The sequence below is a fragment of the Meriones unguiculatus genome, chromosome 12 (genome assembly GCF_030254825.1).
Source record: "Meriones unguiculatus strain TT.TT164.6M chromosome 12, Bangor_MerUng_6.1, whole genome shotgun sequence".
NCBI classification, from domain to species: domain Eukaryota; kingdom Metazoa; phylum Chordata; class Mammalia; order Rodentia; family Muridae; genus Meriones; species Meriones unguiculatus.
In genome coordinates, this window is record NC_083360.1 from 36,771,177 (window position 1) to 36,793,218 (window position 22,042).

The following is a 22,042-nucleotide window of genomic DNA, read 5'->3' on the forward strand; positions in this document are numbered from 1 at the left end:
CCTCATTCTGCAACTCTGGCTCCAGCGAAGGAGACACAAACCACAACCTGCTAGACTCTGCTTGTGCATCAAGATCTTCATAATCCTATTCAGAAATGGGGGAAGGGATCTGTAGGCCTGGAAGCTGCCAGAGCACTTTGTCTCCCTGGGTCACTAACATCTGTCTTCATCACCCTTAGCCACTACCTTCCCCACTGGCTTAGTAAGAGATGAAGTCTTCTAAACTGAATAAACAGTTTTATAGAAAGGAACTGTGTAAATTTCCAACCTGGGACAAACTGAGGTGCCTAGTTAACATATTAAAGAGGACCTGGCTGCCAAGGTTTCCTCAGACCCTTACCTGTTTCAGGGCATAGCTGGAAATAGCCTGCCCCACCCCCTACACTCTCCAGCCCAGAAGCTAGGTTGCCCTTCCCCCAGAGATTCTCTATGTAATCAAGACATTTTGATTACCTGCTCCTTTGTCCTACTGGCTGCTGAGTCTTGTTCTGCTCTTCCCCCTCCCCCTTCTCCTTTCCCCTCTTCCCACATGGCTCAAGGTCATGACCACTCTGATCTCTCCCAGGTGTGTCTGCCTCTGGCTATGCTCTCCCACATATCTGTAATAAACTTTCTCCTCCTCCATTCCTAGGAACAGTCATGTCCTTTCCTCCTGTTCTTTCCTTTTCCTTTTTTTTTTTCATTCAGGAATGACAATTTTTTCATTTCAATATTGAGATCTTGTATTAATTTGGCTGACTTTAAGGCTCTATATGCAGTGAGGGTTGAGCAGTTGGGTGAAAGATTCCACCCTTTAGAGAAGAAAACAGGCTTATTTAGTGCAGTGACCTGAGAGCAGAGGGCATGAGAGCAATAGAAGAGCCAGCATATGGTGACAGGCTATGAGGGTGTCTCTGCTGTGGAGAGAGAGGGAGCCACTTCAATTACAGTTTCTCATCATACAGTTCCTGCCACACAGATGAAGGAAGCTGTCATTGTGGATTGTGGCTGATTTTGTTTGGCCTTACCGTTCTACTGTTCTACTGTTTGGATGGAATTGAATGTGTCTTTTCTGTTCTGTGGACACTTTCTGGACCAGATTTTAATCCCTTTCTGGTCTCTCAATCATGCCTTTCCCTCCACACTATTTTACAAATTTGGAAAACACTTCTGCGAAGGTCCACAGGTATGAATCACATATGAGAAAATTGAGGTTATAGGGCAGGTGAATTAGAGAGCTGCCTCCTAGATCTTTCTCCAGGTATAATCAAGCCTTCCCCGCACTAGACCCTTTCCTGTCCAAGTTTCTGGCGACATCTTGAAGGTTCGATTGGGTCCAGGGATTTACTGTGGATGTCTCTGGTCTTTTTCATTCCATTTAAGCAGTGTGAAAACCCATGCCATCCTTTTAAATAACATTCTCCTCAGAGAGAGAATGGCAGTGACCATTCCTACAGACCCTCAGCAGAGAAAGACTGCCCTTGGGCTCCTTTGTTACAAAGTGCTGGCTTGAAAACCAAAGTAAAAGGGCTCTAACACAGAACAAAAGATGACACAATACTAACATCCCCTCAAGGTGAAGGGCGAAAAGTAGAGATGATTTTTATTGGCAGTTTCATTGTAGTTTAACAAGTAGTTTACTGAGCACTAAAATCAGGGCTGCCCTGCATTGCTCAAGAGGGAAGTAAGGCACCTCAGGGCATGTGCGCTCCCTTGGAGGTTGTATATACATATCTTCTCCTGGGTTTAGCTGGTAGACCGTCAGGTGGAGGAGGAGGTGACCCCATGAGAAAGGAACTTTATTGGGATGTGGCGGTAAATTTTAGAAATCTGGAGATCTGGATATATTCCACATCCCAGTAAAGTTCCTTTTTGGCTGAGACTGAGAATGGTTTGGGGACTGTGCTGGTTGGGTTTTGACCAACTTGACACAAGGCTAGAGTCATCTGGGAAGAAGGAATGTTCACTGAGGTCATCAGATTGCCTGTAGGCAAATCTGTGGGGCATTTTCTTGAATAATGATTGGTGTAAGAAGGTCCATCCCAAGATGAACAGTACCACCCCTGGAAAGGTGGTCCTGGGTGGTATAAGAAAGCAAGCCCCAGGAAGCAAGCCAGTAAGGCAATGTTCCTCCATTGTCTCTCCTTTACTTCCTACCTCTGGATTCCTGCTGGAGTTCCTTCCCAAACTTCCCTCAGTGACAGATTTTGACAGGGAAATGTATGCCAAAGAGACCCTCTTCTCCTCCAAGTTGATTTTGGTGAATGTGTTGTCACAGCAATAAGAAAGAAACTAAGGCTGGGCCATCACCACACAAAGTGTCCACAGAACAGAATATGTTCTTCTCACTGCACCAGGTCCATCAGTGCTAAAGCTCCAGGAAGAATTCCATTGAGGAGACACCCTCTGATAACAAATACTTCCCTGACCTGGAGCAAAGACCCTTTGACTCTGCCTTTTAACTTTGTCTGGGGCAGGAATGGGGTAGGACTCGGATTCCTTGAGTCACTTAGAGATGGCCAGACTTGAGCATGGAATTAGGCAGAGGCTGGGGGAAAAGATGAGTAAGACTAGATTGCCAAACCTTCATGTGTGTGTGTGGTTTTGGAGATGACCATATTTAGTTTTTAACCGTCAACTTTACGTAGTCTAAAATCACCTGAGAAGGGAATCTCAATTGAGAGATTGCCCAGATAAGATAGGTCAGTGTGCATGTCTGTCAGGGATTGTCTTGGTTGCCTAAGGAGGGCCTAGCTCACCAGAAATCTTACCATTCTCTGGGTCTTTGGTTCTGGGCTGTATGAGAAGGCTAGATGAACATAAGCATCTTAGCCAGCCAGCAAATAACATTGCTCCATGGTTTCTGCTTTAAGTAACTACTTGAGTCCCTGTCTTCATATCCCTCAATGGTGGATTTTGACCTGGAAGTATAAGCCAAATAAGCCTTTTTACTCCTAAGATGCTTTTGGTTCTGTGTTTGCCATGGCAGCAAAATGAATTATGAGAGGCCAAGCTAAAAGCAGTATGCTGTTTTCAGCACATGCCCCAGATAAACAGGCAGGGACAGAGACTGGAAAATGAGGGAGGGTCTTGACATTGGTCAGCTACACCTGCTTCTGTGCGTGAACCAGGGGCACAGGTTTGACAGTTGTGCTTCAGAATTAAGCCTTTCCCCAGGGCTCCATTTTACCCTCCAGAAATTGAGGTCATGTCTAGCTCTGGACATTACCTAAACCCTGATGAAGCAAAGGCTAAGACCCAGTCCATAGGAATATAAAAGCAACTTGGGGGCAGAGAATCTTCACAGTTTCTAATTACCAGAAATGTGGTGATCTATGAACATTTCCTGAGGACACTCTGTGGTTGGGGAGTAGTCTGCAGGTTTTAAAGAAGTTAGTTCCTTTGTTCTCTTAATGGCCCAGTGTAGGGTTTCAATGAGGATGTTCTCTCAAAAATTCGTGAAGCCTAACCTACAAATGTATTGAGAGGTGTGGTCTTCGAGGATGATAGACCCGAGAGGTCTGGGTTAGCTGTTCTTATGGGGCTGGGATAGGATTCCAATCTCTTCTCCTTCTTCTTGGCCCCTTTGTTTTGGAAGGGATCAGTGGCCAGACAACACTTGGGAAGCAGAGACCAGGCTCTCTCCAGCCCAAGTTTCTATTCATAATAAATTATGTTTTAGTTATTTTGTTCAGTAACACCAATGAAGTAGGTGCTATTATTGTCTATCATTTTCCAGGGATCGGGAAGACTGATCTCGGCCAGCACAGAATTGGAATAATAGTCTTTAAAATAATAGCTTCAGGTTGGAGAGATAGCTCAGTACTTAACAACACGTGTTCTTACAGAGGGCTCAGGTTCAGTTCCCAGCACCTACATGCCGCTTCACAACTGTCTATAACTCCAGTTCAGGGGGATATAGACCCTCTTCAGGCAATGGATACATGTGGAATACGTGCAAGCAAAATTCACATATATAAAATAAAAAGATTTGATGATATCTTCAAATATGCATTTTTATTTTTCCATAATTACATATGTACATGTATCTAAGTGCATGAGCAGTAAGTACTCTTAATTGCCAAGCCTTCTCAGCAATCCCTTCAAAGGATTTTCCTTGTTGGATGAGATTTTTGTTCAAACTATTCAAAGGTGGGCAGAAAAGGCATGTTAGCATATATTAAAAATATGGCCCTGCATGGTGACACACTCAGGAGGAAGAGACAGGCAGGTCTCTGTGAGTTTGGGGACCCTCTGGTCTACATAGTGAGAATCAGGCCAGTTGGATGCATAGTGCGATCCTGTGTCAAACAAAGACAAACAACAAAAACATACTTAGAACGGATCTTAGAAGGTGGAAAGAGGCTTACAGTGGTACCAGGCTTATCCCCTTACATGTGGTTACAGAGAATTGATCTCAAAATAGAGTTTTCTTCAGTTCTCATGTATCCCAGCATAAACTTATATACTTTTTACGATGAAGAGAAAACAAACAAACAAAAAAAAAAAAAACTCACAATATTTGCCACTGTTTCTGAGCAATATGTGATTGCAACATTGGCTCCTTGCCTGCTGATTGTCTCACAGTATATATAGACCATGGATTCTAGATCCTACCATTGCCAGAAAACTCCCCCAACTCCCACTCCAGTGAACTTTGGGTACCGTTTCCAGGCAAAGCAAATTTCATTTCTCCAAACAACAGTGACACGAAGCAGCTTTTTCGCCCTGGTCAGCTCTTGCCACATATTTCGGATGCCAAGATTCTTTCAAATAGTGTGGAAAGTCCCAACAACCAGCCTAGATGTCAACTTCTGAGTAAATAATTTCTCTTGCCAACATTCCTTTCTGGGGTGAGCCTTCCAATTTTTCACAGTATACTGTCTGTAACCTCTGCATAGCATCAGGCCCCATGCTGAGCAGCATACAGCATACCCCCATAAGCCATGAGGGATACTGGGTTCAGATTCCTTCGTAGCATCTCAACTTCCCGACAAGTGGTTGTTGCTTCAGGCAGTGAATGACTGGAGAGAAGGACGCACTAATCGGGAGACAGAGCAGCAAAGTCAAGGTGATTCTTTAGCAGTGGGGTCTGGGGTCCTTCCATTTGTGTCGGTGCATGCACATGGATGGAAGTTAAAGATGACTCCAACATATAACTCATCTTCAATCATGGAGCCTAGTGGCCCTCTATTTCCTGTGCTGTGGTGGATGGAAAGAGAGAATTACAATTCTTAACCTTCAAGAAAACTCTCCTCTTTGCTCAGCTAATATCTATAATAAGATCACATGGTGGCATGTGCCTATGATCCCAGGGGCTGAGGCAGAAGACTCTGGAGTATAGCTTGGGCTACTTACCAATTACCTGTCTCAAAAGAAAGGGTGGGTAGGCAGCTGGATTGTCAAGTGACCCAGTGTAGCTTCGCGTGGGTGGTGGGTGGTTTGGGGGAGTTCAGGGAACTCCAGTTCAGTGAGAAGAAACAGACTGCTGGAGGGTGAAGCGATGGGGTAAGCCAGTCAAAATTTGGAAGGTGAAGAGTACTCCAAAGTCTTGATAGAGTCGGAGGAGACAAAAGACTTGGAGAAGCATCCCGAGCAGCACAGAGGCTGGGTGGCTTATCTTGGTTTCTGTGGGGCTTGGGGATTTTAGTGTTTTGGCTGAGCATGGATGAGCCCAAGGCACCACAGTGATTTACCACAATTGTCTGATGGCCAATGCCTGTGGGTGGATTGTGTCTCTGATTTAAACAGGGTCAGGCAGGCTAACATTTCTCCCCAGATGTAATTTGCCTGTCATATGCCTATTAACTTTTTAAATGTATACACAATATTTTATTCAGTAAATATATATTCAGTAAATATACATACATATATATATATATATTACAGTACAGTAGGCTGACTTGCGTCACCCCAAATTCAAAGATTGAAATTCTTGCTTCAGTACTTTCAGTTTGTCTCCATGTGTCTGAATTTGAGCTAAAATCTTCTGAGTTAGTTTGTTGATTGTTTGAGTAGGACACTCAGAGGCCAGGCTGTTCTAGAACTTGCCTTTTAATCCTGGCTAGCCTCTCACTCGTGGTCTTCCTGCCTCAGGCTCAGTGTTCAGTATGTGCCACCAAGCCTGTCTCGTTAAGATCTTTTAAAGACATAATTAAAGTTAACTAGGTCATTAAGAGTGTTTCTGTTAGGGTTTTTATCACTGTGACAAAATATCTCACATGACTTTAAAGGAGGAATTCTTTGTTTCTGCCCACAGTTTCAGAGATTTTTAAACTATCATAGCAGTGGGATAGAATAGTTCAGTTCATGACAGACAGGAGCAGAGCTAGCCTAAGGGAGAGGCCATGGAGATGCAGGCAGCAGGAGCATAGAGTGGGGCTGCCAGAGTTCTCTGGAGCTGGCATTCTGATACCATGCACCCAGATGTGGAACTGCAGGGTTTAATGTTTCCTACATGGTCTTTGGTCTGATTTTCCCTCAGTGTTCTCTTAGTCCACCACTCAGAATGGGGCTGTTTATGCCATGCCAATGTGTGTTCTTTCTTTCATAGGTGGCTTCTAGTTAAGCGTCGCCCTGGGTGTTAGAGGAGACTTTGAACTTGGGCTTTATGTTCAACATGTAGGGACTTACCAGTTCTCAGACTTTTCACTATGATCAAGGGAATTGGATGGAAGCACTGAGATGGAACTTGTGGGGAAGGACTGAGAAGGCATTTTGCATTGAGAGATAGACATGAGACTTTAGGGGTGAGGGCCAGACTGTTATGACTTAAGGCGATATTTTCAGTGTCAAGGCTTGGGCTTGTGACAGTGAATCTTTTTTCCTTGAGATAGGGTCACATGGATCTCAGGCTAGCTTCAAAACTCTCTATGAAGCCAAAGATGACCTTGAACTAGGATTACAGGCATGTGTACCATGCCTGGTATTTGTGATGCTGCGAATTTAACACAGGGCCTGTGCATGTTAGGCAAGCACTCTACTCTCTAAGCCATATCCCCGGACCGTGATGATTCATTTTGATTGTCAACTTGAGTAGAGTGATAAACACCGAGGAGATTAATAAAGTGGGTCTGTGGTATGTCTGTGAGGGCATTTGCAGACATAATTAGATCATGAGAGCTCTAACTTAATGACTTCAACATCGAACAGACTGTTCAGAGGTAAGAGAAGGTTGTGGAAGGTATGGCTAGAGGAAGCCAACCGCTCTATGTTCTGTGTGTGTGTCCATCCATCCTTCCTTGGTCTCTTCCTGTTCCTTCTCTGTGTTGGCGTGATGCCAGTTGCTCAACCACTACCATCACCCCACTCCACCACCATCACCCCACTCCACCACCATCACCCCACCCCACTATCACCCCACCCCACTACCATCCTACCCCTTTCTACCACCCCACCCCTCCTTACCCAACACACCACCACCACATCCCACCCCTAACTCAACTACCATTACCTCATTGTACCATCTCTACCACCCCACCACACTACTACCATCCGAGCCCTGCCCAGCCCCCACACCACCTCACCACCCTACTGCACCACACCTCATTACACCACCACTGTCCATTACCTCCACCCCACCCTTCCCTATCCACCCACATCTTCACTCCACCCACATCCTCACCCCACCCTACCCATAATGGACCAAAGTCTCTGAGACTGGAAGAAAAGGAAATCCTTCCTCCCTTAAATCGTTTGCATGGGGCGTTTTGTTACAGTAACAAAAATTATGAGTGATGTCAACTAGGCCTCATCAACGTCCGGAAATGAAGAGAAGATGAGAACACATGTAGGAGGTGACTGTGAGAAGACACAGGCAGAGGCGGCCAAGGAGAGCCACTTCAGGAGAGAGCAACTCCACCAATACTTTGACTGTGAACTACCAGTTAGTTTCTGCTGTGAAGCCACGTATCATATGATGCTTTCTCTGGGCAGCCTAGTAAACTAAACATGAAGCAAGACACACTAAGCATTGCTTTGCAGTCTCTCTGCACTCTACTCCCACCTGACATCCCCTACTTCACAGTTATGTCCCATCGCCTGTGGACCTATGCTGTGATACAAGATATATAGCTTCCCATGTGATCATGACACCTGATCGTTGTGGAGAATTATTGTCCTTTGGTTCTGAAGTGGAAGGCCCTCAATTAATCTGCTCCACGAATGCCTTCAAGTGACCCACCCAGGAAGTATATTGCTGATCATGTGATGTTAGAGTGAGGTCACCTGGAGGAGTGCATAATACCCTTGAGGAAAGCTCCAAACTTTCCCAATTGTCTATAGATAGTTGGCCTTGAGGGGAAGATCAGATCAACTATGTACGTGTGAAGTCTTTATCTGGATGCCTCACTGGTGACCAAAAGAATGTCACCCTCAGGGCTCCCACATGCAAGGAGTCAAATGGGGAAAAGCTTCCTTTAGAGATTGGTCAAGAAGCAAGCAGCTCCATTCTGGGTGAGAAGGGTGGCTCCAGGGCGTCTTCAAAGCAAAGGGGATGGAGTGTGGGTTTGGAGGAGTGGGGCAGTGGAATGGTCAGTGTGTGGGAGGGCTGCTGAAGGCGAGCAGCGCCTTCCCCTGGCATAGGCCTGTCCCTCATCTTACGATTCACGCCCTCAGGGGCTGTGGTTGCTGCTGTAGGCACGTCTCTAGTTACACAACTGGAAGAGCAGTCATTGTGTGGTCTCTCCCAAACACTCGGGTGATCTCGCAACCCTGGAAAGATGGCTCCGTTGGAAAGCAGGCTTCAATCTCCTCGCTGGGGGTGGTTGATGAAGAAGAATTCTGCCACAGGCTCCTGTCCTTAAGCAGAGTTTCTCTCGGCTAGGTCACCTTCTGCATGCTCCCAAGGTCTGCCCTCCTGTTGTGTTCTTGGACCCAAGGCAGTTCCAGCTGCTAAGACTCATCTTGGCAGTTTTCAGCAACACTGTTCATGACTTGTCTCCTAGACTGAGCCCTTCCTTCCTGAGGATGCACAGCTGTGTGCCTTGTGTCACCAGCCTCCTGGGGCCAGGGCTTACAGAGGGGGCTACTCCCAAGGAAGAAGGGTGCTGGTCACGTCCCTCTCATGTTGCTTTTACTTCTTGATGTTCTGAGACCTTACAGTGGCATCAGGCATAACACCAAGCACAGCCTGAGTTACAGAGGAGGCTGAAGGCAGATGCCAGGGCCTGCTGGCAGAGAAACCTGGACCATGGTACAGACATTTGAAAGTCTGTGCTTTTAAAGGATTCTCTTGTTTGTACTTTAGTGTCTGATGGGGAGTATCGACAGGTTAGAAACCAGTACTTACAGGATGACAGCTTTCTCTAGAAACAAGAGTGCCTAAGCATTTGGGAGTAGAAGGGGATGACTAGGGGGATCCCAGCAGCTCTGTGAGATTCTCTTGCTGGCCCAGGGGTGCTCCTGAGCAGGAAGTTATCCTGGTCTCCTCTAGGCCACTGCAATCCATTTCCAGAAGCCTTTTTTCTGCCTCTGTCAGAAAGATGAAGACCACAGCCACCACCTACCTTCCTTCTACTCAACTTAGATTTAGGGTAGGCCATAGGACATAGATGAATTTAATAAGCTGTTCTACTTTCATTCTGTTCCTATGACAAAAACATGGCTAAAAGCAATTCAGAGAACGAATGGTTTATTTGGCTTACACTTCCAGATCACAATCCATCACTGAGGGATGACAGGGCAGGAGCTGAAGCAGAAACCACACAGGAAACCCACTTGTTGGCATGCTCTTTGGGTCACTCATAGGCTCACATTCTGCTGACTTTCTTATAGAGCCCAGCCCGCCGGCCTAGACACAGTGCTGCCCACAGACATCTGGGCCTTTCCCCATCAATCATCAATCAAAACAATCCTACACAATCGTGAGCACAGGCCAATCTGATCTGGGCAAATCTTCAGTTGAGGTTTTCTCTTCCCTATGACTCTAAGTATGTTATGTCAAGTTAACAACAAAAATTGAAGAGAACAATGTGTATTTGAGCTTTTTGTTTTGTTTTTGTTTTGATTGTATCCTTTTAAAATTTTATTTTTATTAATTACAGTTTATTCACTTTGTAGCTCCCTCCCAACACCATCCTTCCTGCCTCTCCTCCACTCATGCCCAGCCCCCAGTCCACTGATAGGGAAGGTCCTCCTCCCCTTCTACCTGATCCTAGTCTATCAGGTCTCATCAGGTGTGGCTGCATTGTTTTCCTCTGTGGCCTGGTAAGGCTGCACCCCCCTGAGGAGGAGGTGACAAAGAGCAGGCCAATCAGTTCATTTCAGAGACAGTCCCTGTTCTCATTACTAGGAAACCCACTTGGACACTGAGCTGCCCTGGGCATTATATGTACAGGGTTCTAGGTTATGTCCATGAATGGTCCTTGGTTGGAGTATAAGTTTCAGAAAACACCCCTGTGTCCAGATTTTTTGGTTCTGTTGCTCTCCTTATGGAGCTCCTGTCCCCTCCAGGTCTTTCTATCTCCTTCTTCTTTCATAAGATTCCCTGTACTCTGCCCAAAGTTTAGCTATGAGTCTCAGCCTCTGCCTTGATACCCTGATGGGTAGAGTCTTTCAGATGCCCTCTGTAGTAGGCCCTCTCCTGTCCCCTGTTTTCTCCCCCTTCTTAGGTCCATCTTTAGATGATTAGACGATTGAGCATCTTACCCAGAGTCCTCTTTCTTGATTAGTTTCTTTAGGTATACAGATTTTAGTATGTTTATTCTATATTATATGTCTAATAGCCAACTATGAGTGAGTATATACCCTGTGTGTCTTTCTGCTTCTGGGATACCACACTCAAGATGATCTTTTCTAGTTCCCATTATTTGCCTGCAAATTTCATGATTTCCTTGTTTTTAATTGCTGAGTAGTATTCCATTGTGTAAATGTACCACAATTTCTAATGCCAATACTCATCAAACTATTCCACAAAATAGAAACAGAAGGAACACTGCCAAACTCATTCTATAAAGCCACAGTCATCTTGGTACCTAAACCTCACAAAGACCCAACAAAGAAAGAGAATTTCAGGCCAATTTCCCGAATGAACATTGATGCAAAAATACTCAACAAAATACTCACAAACCAAATCCAAGAACACATCAAAGATATCATCCACTATGACCAAGTAAGCTTTATCCCAGGTATGCAGGGGTGGTTCAATATACGGAAATACATCAATGTAATCCACTATATAAACAAACTGAAAGAAAAAAACATGATAATCTCCTTAGATGCTGAAAAAGCATTTGATAAAATCCAACACCCATGCATCTTTAAAGTCTTGGAGAGATCAGGGATACAAGGCACTTACCTAAACATAGTAAAGGCTTTTTTGTTTGTTTGTTTCTGTTTGTTGTTGTGCTGGGATTGAACCCAGGCCCTTGAACATGTCAGCCAAGTGCTTGACCACTGAACCATACTCCAGGACATTTGTGTTTCAGTTTTGGGGCTACCCTTTGCTATCCCCTCCCCCAACATGGTAGGCTTTGCAAATTTCTTATTTTTATCATGGTGCACAACACCATGGTGGACATTTTGCTGTAAAATGCACCCCCCCCATTATTTTTAATTATAGAAAAAAATTTGAATATTGCTTTGGGTTTTTGTTTTTGTTTTTTTTTTTTTTTTGGAAGATTTTGATTTTGGAAGATTACTAGGAATAAGCTTGTGAAGAATCTGGACACAAAGGCTTTGAGGGGGAGGGGATGGAGGTCGCCTTTTTCAGGTTCTCAGTGGCCTCTCACCTCGGTCCAGTGTGCTGTGTTATTGGATGTTAGTTGCTATAGTGTGCTGGCCTCTCCTGCAGTTACCTTCAGGACTGTGCCCACTTCCAAAGGTGAAAATCTCATTGTATAAAAGCTGTTGCTCCCAAGCCTAGGGAGTGGAGATGTATCTCAGCAACAACCACAAAGCTTTGGAGCCTGGGCCAGCTTGGTAGCTCAACCCTTAAAATCCTCTCACCTCAGCCTCCACAGTGCTAGGATTTCAGGCATGTGCCGTGGTATCTAACATCTTTTTTTTTTTTCTCCATCTTGCTTTCTTACGGGATGATATTTCACTGTTTGTCCTTCCTTCCTCCCTCCCTCCTTACTCTTCCTCCCCTTTCTTCTTTTCTTTATTCCACTCTTCTCTATCCCCCTTTCCTTCCCTTTCTTTTCTTTTCTCTTTCTTACTCCCCCTTTTCCTTTCTTGATCCTTTCCCTCCCTTCCCCTAGCTACTTCCTCTCCCCTCTGTTTTCCTTCTCCTCGCCCCTTTCCTCAATCCCTGCCCATCCCAACCCCCATCCTTTCACTCCATGCACTGAACAAGCTGCCAACTACTATTAGCATGTTGTATTAACTCTTTTCAGTGCTGGGAATTCCTTGGATGCAGGACCCTTTGGATTTCTCTCTAAAGCTTTGCCAGGGTTAAAGCCTGTCCTGTTTTTTCCACAGAGGAGTCATCCAGGAGGGTGGGTTCTCGGTGTTCAGTACTGCAGGAGACAGAAGCGAAGAGCAGCAATAGAAGCCCAGCTGCCACACAAAGGCTGGCGGCTTGAGAAGATCCAGGCTGGCCAGAGCTTCAAAAGTAACTCCCTCCGCATTGTCGAAGTCAAGCTCGGGGAATTTTCTACAATCAAAAGCAGCTGTCCCTTTCGGTCTATCTATTAGGTTGAGTTCTGCAGTCTCACAGCAGAAATCTCAGAGCCTGGGATGTTCTGCTCAGTGCTGCGTTCTTTTCTAGGACCCAGCAAACCGAATACTCATGACCCCTACGGGGTGAAGGTGAGGTAAGTCATCTAAGCTTTCTAAGAATGTACTGTTGTCTCTCCACCAATAAACACTGGCACAGCGCTGTCCCCACATTCTTCTGGAGCACAATGGGTCCCAGAGGCCACGCCTCTCCCACACATGGAAGAGCAGAGCCAAGCTTGTGTACTACGGTAAGAGGAGTGTACACACAGTAAAACCCCAACGTTTGAGAAAACACATTGATAGAAATTCCCCTCTTTTGTATTCATCTGTCCTCTCTGTGATGACACTGGTTTACTGGACCACACATCATCCGAGAAATTTCAAGCATACACAAGGGAGGGCATAACATACATTTAATGTGCATCTGAATGCGTATGAAATGCATAGATGCATGCATATTGGGACACATTAAAATGTGGATACATACACAGTGTAGCCTTGGTAGGCTGAGCTCTGACATTCCGAGTGAGAGGCGTTGGTGCTATTTCAGACTTCCCCGCTGAACATTTTGACAAACTGGAGCCAGATCTGTCCAGGGCGGTGGTGGTTGTACTTGTGAGTGGTGGAAGTTGAGGATCTAGTTTCGGGCTCCACCTATCCTCACACAATCTCTGAGACATTATCTGGTAGAACTTCGGTTTTCTCATCGATTCAATACAGATGCCATCTCCCAGCCCGGCGGATGAAGTGAGGTGCAGTACTTTCACTGCAGGCTCCATTCCTTCGCGGTGTCCCACTCTCTAGACCAGTCTCACCTGTTCTCCTGTCTTCCTGGACCCAGAGCAGTGCGGCCTGTGGAGGCGTGGCGCTCAGTGGTGTCCTGTTGTCTATGGCTTGCATCCAGTATCCAGTCTTGCATCCATGGCTCACTGTAGTGTACACTGATTGTCTACATCAGGAGACGACTGAGCTGCATGATGGGACATTTCATCAACTCAGATTCCCAATCTATCTCCAAAGAAGTGTGCTATCCCCACTCATCTCCTCGTCTTCACTCTGCCGTGGGGTCGCCCACTGCACAGAACATTGGATTCCTTGCTGCCTACCCACCTCCCATCTGAGTTCTTTTCAAAGCCCCATTCGTCCCAACCAGATTCATCCTCCATGGTCCCAAACATCTGCAAACCACACTGTGAGCTTTTGCAGGGTCACGTGCCAGTGTTCCTTCTCAGTTTGTTCTTTTACTTCTTCTTTATTTTTTAAATTAAAATACAATTGTATCATTTCTTTCCTTCCATTTCCTTCATCCAACTGCTCCTGTGGCCCTTCCCTCCCTCTTAAATTCATTGCCTCTTTTACTTTTTTGTATTATTACATATACATATGTACATATGTACATACATACACATACAATCTGCTGATACCCTTTAGTGTTACTTGTGTATATCATCTCATGGCTGATTAACTGACATTGGATAAGCAATTAGATTATTTTCTGGAGATGACTTTATGTCCCTCTTTCAGCATTCTATACTTGCTTGCAGTTCTTTATCTAGGGCTGGGGGTCCATGTGAGATTTTCTTCTACCATGTTAGCATGTCTATTGGTATACTTGTTTTGGTCTTGTTTAAGCAGCCACGTTTTTGAGGTATTATGGGTGACTTTAGGTTGGTTCGTATTTCTGTATGTCCCAGATTCTTGTGGGTGGTACACAGTGTTGTTTGTGGAGAAATTAACTAAGCTTTCTACCCTGTCTTCTGCACCCTTTGTTGTCATCGGCAAAGCACATCAGTATTGAGCAAGGGTAAACATTGCAGTATCTTTTCAGAGAGCATAAAAAAATGGACCAGATTTCACAAAACAGTCAACAGGATAAAGAATGGTCCACGAGGGAGGAGGACAAGAGAAAAGCAGGAGGGACAGTGAGTTATGAGAGCTGTGAACTGAACATTCTGGCCCACTCCCCTTTGAATGTTGTGTAGCCACTCTTGATCAGGGCCCTGCCATCGTGATGAGTGACCCCCTTGAGATGGGCAGCTTGTAGAGTGCCAGGAGTGGAGAAACAGAAAGAGAATGGTCCTATCATCCACCGCTTACATCCAGTGTTGAGAACCAACTACCTACTGTAGGCTGCAGGGTTAGGATGACATGTCCCTATGAAGGTCTGGTACCTGTAAGGCTCAGGTGAGAGCACAGATACATGGATCCTCTCAATCTGAGGTTGCCCTAGAGGCTAGAGGAGGTTAAGGGTCAAGGGCAGAGGCTCAAACTAGGAGTGGAGGGAAGGTGAGCTAACTTAGCAGCTTAGGAGACCTGAGCCAGTTGTTGTGAAACCAGCCACCCTAGGAGTTGTGGTCACCCAACTGCAGAGGACCTGTAACACATGCTGAATGACATAACTGGAAGCCAGAAGTGACCTTTCCCTGCCATTCAAGACCCTCTCTCATGCACCCATACACTTCCCCGAAGCTTCACATTAAAGGGAGGAGAATAGTCTAACCATCAAACAGCCACCACCACCCCCTTTTTAGAGCCCCACCAGTGCCCAGGAAACTCTTGGACACCAGAAGACAATATGAACACCAGTCAGCTGTCTTCCCCAGCTTAAAGACTCAGCAAGTGACATGTTTTACTGGGTGAAGTCCAAGTAACAGCTTGGATCATTCTCAGCAGTGCACTACTGATATTGCAGAGCGAGGCCTGTCACGAGGCATGGCAGGTGGAACTGGGGCTGAGCTTTAACACTGAATTATTTTCCCCTGTTGTCAAATGATGCTATACATGCAGAAGCTGGTCCTGGTTGCAAAAATCTCCGTTATTTTTCCTGCCCCTAGAGATCAAAAGAGAGCACCGCTCCATAGGAGGAACACAACAACTGCATGTCCTCCTGAGCTCAGGTCTGAATGGAAATCCAGCAATGACTCAGCAGGGAAGGCTTCCTGCATGGCAGAAGAGAGTCCAACCAATCAAAGCCACATGTGATCAGTGTCTACGAGGAGCCGGCACTGAGGTCTGAATATCTCCAACAAAACTCCAAAACTCATACTGAGGTGGGTGTGGATGTGTGTACTTCTAGTCCCAGCACCAGGGAGGCAAACAAAACAAACAAACAAACAAACAAACAAAAAACAGAAGCATTGTAAATTCAAGGCCAGCGTAGACAGGGAGTTTCAGGCCAGCAGAGCAAGACCCTGTCTCAAAAAATACCAAAATAAAACCTCACCTTGAAATTAAGTGCCCTCTTTGTGGTATTGAAAGGATGGAAACTTCATTCACTACAGTGTTTGGAGAAGGCACCTTTGGGAGGTGATTAAGGTTGAATGCCCCTTTAAGGGCATTTGTTACAATGACACTGTGACCATAGGTTGAGTAACAATTTCCTCTGGGACTGAAACATCCCATCCTGCAGGGAAGCTCCTTAAGCAAGAAGAAAACTCAAAGGAGCTTCAGAAAGTCCCTGAAACAGAGCATATTCACTAGACTCCCCCTTGCCAGAGTAAGCAATAAAAACTGAGAGTCCCTCAAGACTAGAGGAACACAGCTACAAAGAAGACACCGAGATCAGACCAGCTGCCTGGAAGAGGCAAAAACCAGTCAAGCTGCCTGGAAGAGGTTTAAACCAAGCTGCAAAGGACACTTGCTAACCTGTTGAATGGTCTGCCGGTGTGGCACCTCATCTTGAGCTTCTTTCTGTCTTTAGAACGTAAGCTGACTAAGCCTTTGCCTTTATAAACCAGTTTCAGCAACTGAAAAGAGACTAATGGCCGGTGGCTTTGCTGTGTGCCGGGTAGAGCCCTGATGTCCTGACCAATCCCAGCCACCTGCAAAGGGTCACTGGAGAGGCAGATTCCAACTAGCCCATGTGACTACCTAAGAGCTAGGGAAAAGGTGGGTCAGGCGGTCCAACCTGGAAGACATACTGTTAAGTTTGAGCTATAGGCAACCACCAGAATAGCGTCTAGTCCTGGGAGCTGACAGGGATAGGAACCTTAACTCAGACGCATGGAAGGAAAATGGGGAGCAAGGCAGGGTAGAAGAAATCTAGGACTCTGGGACTTGGGGCATCTGGCAAAAGACAGCAGTGAGCATCCACTGCACTCTGGAATTGATTGCCAAGGGTGCTGCCCAGGATTGCATCATGAGGTGGAGGAAAGAGGAAAGGCAGAGGGCAGATACAGCATCAAGTTTTTGAAGAGGCCTCTTGAGAGCACAGAGAAGTAGGGTCTTGTCTGTGCACCCAAACCCACCTCCTGACTGGAGTGGGAGAACAGTTCCACCCCCTTACCTGCCCTCTCACTGTCTACAGGAGTCAGGGTTCTTCAGAGGAACTAAACTAATATAATATTTATGACTGGAAGAACATCCACTCAGTCAGCAGAGATGGACAATTCTGTCCAATTCTGCAGGCAGGAGAGCTGCAGAAACCAGGAGATGCTCCCCCAAGGAGCCACAAAACAAGAGTCACTAATGATGCTGCCCCACACCAAGCTGCAGGCCTCAAAGCCCCTTGGAGACTTGCTAATGCAAGTCCACACTCAATGGTGGAAGGTCTGGATTCTGATGCCCGCTGGCAGTGTCAGCAGCAAAAAGCCTAACAAAACAAAAGAACTGTTCTTACTCAAGGAGAATTGATGGTGTTCATGAGTGAGCTCCCCCTAACCAATGCCTTTTCTTTCCACCCAGCTCCCAGCCTGTTGTGACAGAGCCCACCTATGTTCAGGGATGATCCTCTCCAACCAGGTCACTCATCCACACGCTAATCTTCCATGGAAACACCCTCATAGAGAAACCCAGAAATGTGTTTTAGTAAGTTCTAGGTGACTCAACCTAGTGTATGTGACCAAGACCACCCATTCCACCTTCCCTGGGCTATAAGGCTTTGCTCTGAAGGAGGGGAGAGTTCACTGAGTTTGGAATTGATGTTTGAATCACTGAAAGTGCTCCAAGAGCTGGTGGACCATGATCAAAGAGACACAGAAAGCATGTTGAAAAGTCAGCCGTGGCAGAAGTGATGAATCCAAAGCTTTAAAGACACATTTTCACTCTCTGAGTCAGGGTTAAAACTGACAAACATGGAAATCAGCCATCTGGGGCTTTTTTTCTGGTTGGGGCATTTAGACCCAGACTGGACACCCAGTGACTCCAATAAATACTTGGGGTCCTCACATTCAAGGACTCTTTCTTAATGCCTACATCTTAACATTGTTGTAAGGCTTGTTGTGGGCATGGACCTTATACAACATGGCACCTTATTCAAATGTGGATTCATTCTGGGAATATATCAGGCTTTAGAACTGCTTGAGTGTGAAGAGGAAGTGTGTCTTCGAATTCTAATAAATAGTCAAGGCATGAGGTCCCTGTTTGTACAGCACACTTTGTCTCTTGAAGAACAGGCAACAGTAGAATTCACTGTAGACTTACATCTTCATTGTTGCGCCTTCTTTAAAGGGTGGTATTATATGTAACAAAATCAGTGTTGGATTATATAATGTTTATTTTTTTTTGTACTATAATTATTGCAGTGGTATTATTTAACCTGCTATCACAAATAACAGGACAGAGATGCCAGTTAGATTTTATAATAGCCTATTTACCTTGGGCCAGGCAGATATTTCTTTTATTGTTTTTCTCTTTTAAAAAGATTTATTACAATTTTTCACTTTGTATCCCAGATGTAGTCTCCTCCCTCAACCCCCCTCCCTCTAATCCTGCCCTCCCTCCCCCTTCTCTTCCCATGCTCCTCTCCAAGTCCACTGATAGGGGAGGTCCTCCTTCCCTTTCATCTGACCCTAGCCTATCAGGTCTCATCAGGATTGGTTGCATTGTCTTCATCTGTGGCCTCTTAAGGCTGCCTCCCCTCAGGGGGAGATGATCAAAGAGACAGCCACTGAGTTCATGTCAGAGACAGCTCCTGCTCCCCTTACTGGGGTACCCACTTGACAGTGAGCTGCCATGGGCTACATCTGTGCAGAAGTTCTAGGTCATCTCTATGCATGGTCCTTGGTTGGATTATCAGTCTCAGAAAAGACACCATGGACCTATATTTTTTGGTTCTGTTGCTTTCCTTATGAAGTTGCTGTCCCCTTCTGGTCTTTCTATATCTCCCTGCTTTCATATGATTCCCCAGGCAGATATTTCTACCTACCCTGTCTCAATAACCTCACCATCCATCTCCCAGCCTCCATCTAATGCCAAAGCCTTAATCATTCCTATCTGGAATTCCTACCTTTCATCCATAATTCTAAGATACTTGCTTGAGTTCTTCATCTGGGCCTTTTCATGCCATTATTGGGTACTTCCTCCTGGCCCATATGCTTTCCTCTCCATGCTAGCCCATCGTAACTTCCTCCTTCCTCCTCTCTTCCTGTCCATCTGTTTCCCATGATTGTCCTGTTCTCAAAAGCCTGGGAACCTTAGCCACACCTACCCCATTCTGCCCTGCACAGGTATAGGCCTTTAATCAACCAATCAGCTACAATAATGTCTTAGGGAGGTTTATATAACAAGGATAAGTATCCAGGCAATAACCAGATCTTGAGGGCCAGATCAGACCAACCCCCAACAGGGTAGAATGAAACTTAATTTGCTTTCTTGTCAACCTGGGTCTGGCGGGGGTAGAGGTATGTAACTTTGGAGACTGTGTCCTAGGAAGGCTTTATGGCTCTAGCCTAGACTGCTGGCTGTGGGAGAAGCCAGCATTACATAATGGGTTAGCTGGAGCAGCCAATGTGGCAAGAAACTGAAGTCTTTAGCCAACAACCTGTGAGTGAGCTTAAAGTCAGAAGTCCAGTGATGGTGGAGCCTTTCGTTGATGCAGCTCCTACTAGCAGCTTCCCAAGAAGACATGAGCCAGGGCTAAAAAGCTAGACCTCATCTGAATTCCCAGCCATGTCAGGCAGGTGATCCGGTGCTGCACAAAGAGATACTGTGTTAGTCTCCATGAGCACTCTCAGACACAGACACACAAGGCCAAATAACCCCTAACATACAAACTCTCCCCACTTTGGCTAATATCTAGGAGGCTCAGAAGGGGTGACCCTTGGAAAAGGGAAACATGTAGGGTACTGATGTGGGCAGTGGCAGGACCTCATGATCTAGTCTGGCCTCGTCACTAGGCGTAGTTGCAGAGCAACAAACAACCCTTTACTAGCTTGTCTTCCTGAACAAGTTATTGCATTCCTGTGTGCAGACAGTCTCTGACCTTCAGGGAAGGTGACACTCACTGGAAAGGCCTATGAATAAACAAATAGTTCAGAGCAAGCAATGCCCTGATGAGGACTGTATTGATGGGATGGAAGCTGGGGCAGAACAGATTGGAATCCTATAGGAGTAAGGGCTGGGGTGGTTATGTCTGAGGGGTTATGTCTGCTATCTCCTTGGGTTAGATAGAGAGCAAGGATTGGAGATCTGGGTGTGTAGGGACTGGTGGGCTGCAGAGAGGCTGTTGGATTAAGAAGGCAAAGCCAGGACAATGGGCAGCCACGGAAAGGTCTAAAGGACATGGTGGTTTTAGATGGAGTGGGGCAAGGTTTGGGTGAGAGGATTCTGGGGGAAGTGGGAGGCTGGAGGAGGGAACCAAAACCATGCTCAGTGCCACAGAAAGTGATAGAGAAACTGAGCAGGTTCCCATTTTTGGGTTCATGTGGAAACCCCTGCTGTGTGAGTCAGAGATCTCTTCTAAAAATACTTGTCTCCCCACGCACCTTGACCCTTCCTGACAGTGTTTCAGCCACAGAGGAGTAAGCTCATTGCCAAAGGCTTGTTTTGCACTGGAATTGGTAGGGGATGGTCACCAGAAATTTTTAGGGCCTGGCCTATTTGCTCACTTCATAGGTGAGGACAAGGAGGGTGGTTAGGGGAGGTTCGGGGCAGGGTGGCTACATGGGCACTGAACCCAGCTCTGCCTGGTTCCAGAGCAGAGGGCCATGGATTGTACTGGAGGCTAGATTCTTCCAAGGCTGCATGCATGTAGGTGTGTGTGCAAGCGTGATAAAGGGATGTGAACAAAGTCACTGACTCCACTAAGAGCACCTCCTGCCCTGCCCTGGAAGGCAGGGCAACTCCTCTGGCGGTATCTAAGAGCAAGTCTCCCCTTCCTGTATCCTGCTCCCCTAACCCCTTCTTCTTTTCTTTCTTTCCTCCTTTTTTTTTTCTTGGGCAAGGGCTCACTCTGTAGCCCAGGCTAGCCTATAACTGGGGGTGTTCCTCCTGCCTCAGCCTCCAGGGGTGTGCCACAAGGCTACATTTAAAAATAGGAGGCTGCTCTCCAGTTCTGTGAGGGGAGAAGTGAGTGGGTGGGGGACTTGGGTATCCTCACAGCAACTAAACATAACCATCGTCTCACCACAACCTTTCACCTTCAGATTGTCTATCCTCAGGTTTACCTCCTCTAGAAGGTAGAATAGAACCTTCTATTTCTTTTGTTTGTAACAGTCATCTGTATCTCTCTCTTTTTTTTTTAAAGGAACATCAACAACCCCAAAAAGAGAGAGGGGGAGGGGGCAAAGGCAGGAAGGAAGGGGGGAGAATAAGATATCTATCAATGTCTTTCTCTTCTAATTTTGGTTCAGTGCTGTCTTAGTTAGGGTTACTATTGCTGTAATGAAACTATGGGCAAAAACAACTTGGAGAGGATTTATTTGGCTTACGTATCCTGAATCATAGTCCATCGAGGGAAACCAAGGCCAGAAGTTAAACCTGGTGGAAACCTAGAGTCAGGAGCTGATGCAGAGGGCATGGAGGAGGCTGCTTACAAGCCTGTTCCTGCTTTTTTCTCTTTTTTCTTTTTTTAATAGAACCTGGGACTACCAGCCCAGGAGTGTCCCCACACATGTGGGCTAGGCCTTCCCACATCAATCACTAATTTCACTAATTAAGAAAATGCCCTACATGCTTGCCTACAGCCTGATATTATGGAGGCATTTTCTGAATTAAGGTTCCCTCTTTTCAGTTTGTGTCAAATTGACATAAAAATTAGCCAGGACAAATGCAGAAGGCTTGATGTTGGAGACATGCCTGAAGCTTCACTGTCTACCTGTCACTGTGTGAATGTGGAATTTCATCTCTGCCTCTTAGGGTTTTATTCTATGAGACAGACAATACTGCCTTCTCCACAAGAGCACATGCACAGTTAAAAAGATAATGGATATATGTTTGTACCAGTCCTAGGCCATCAAAGCCACTCCATAAAGAATCAACATGAACATTATTATGGTTATCATCGACTGAATTTTCTGGCCTCTTGGCTCCTCAGAGAAACCCTTTCAGGGTTACACAGACTGGGTCCTTGGCTCAGAGAGTAAGCTTTGGTGTGGTCCATTCAGGAGCATGGTCGCAGGGGGGGGGGGCTGACCTGGATGAATTGTTAGTGTATAACCATCTCATCTAGGAAGTCAGGACTGCC

General features: G+C 45.9%; 1 long non-coding RNA gene across 1 annotated transcript; it reads left to right on the plus strand.

The window, feature by feature from the left end:
• The first annotated feature begins 4,742 nt into the window (after positions 1-4,742).
• Positions 4,743-16,766, plus strand: LOC132646737 (uncharacterized). Its single transcript, XR_009584988.1, has 3 exons — positions 4,743-5,050; positions 12,689-12,734; positions 15,474-16,766. It is a non-coding gene; the product is annotated as an uncharacterized LOC132646737 (long non-coding RNA).
• The last annotated feature ends 5,276 nt before the right edge of the window (positions 16,767-22,042 follow it).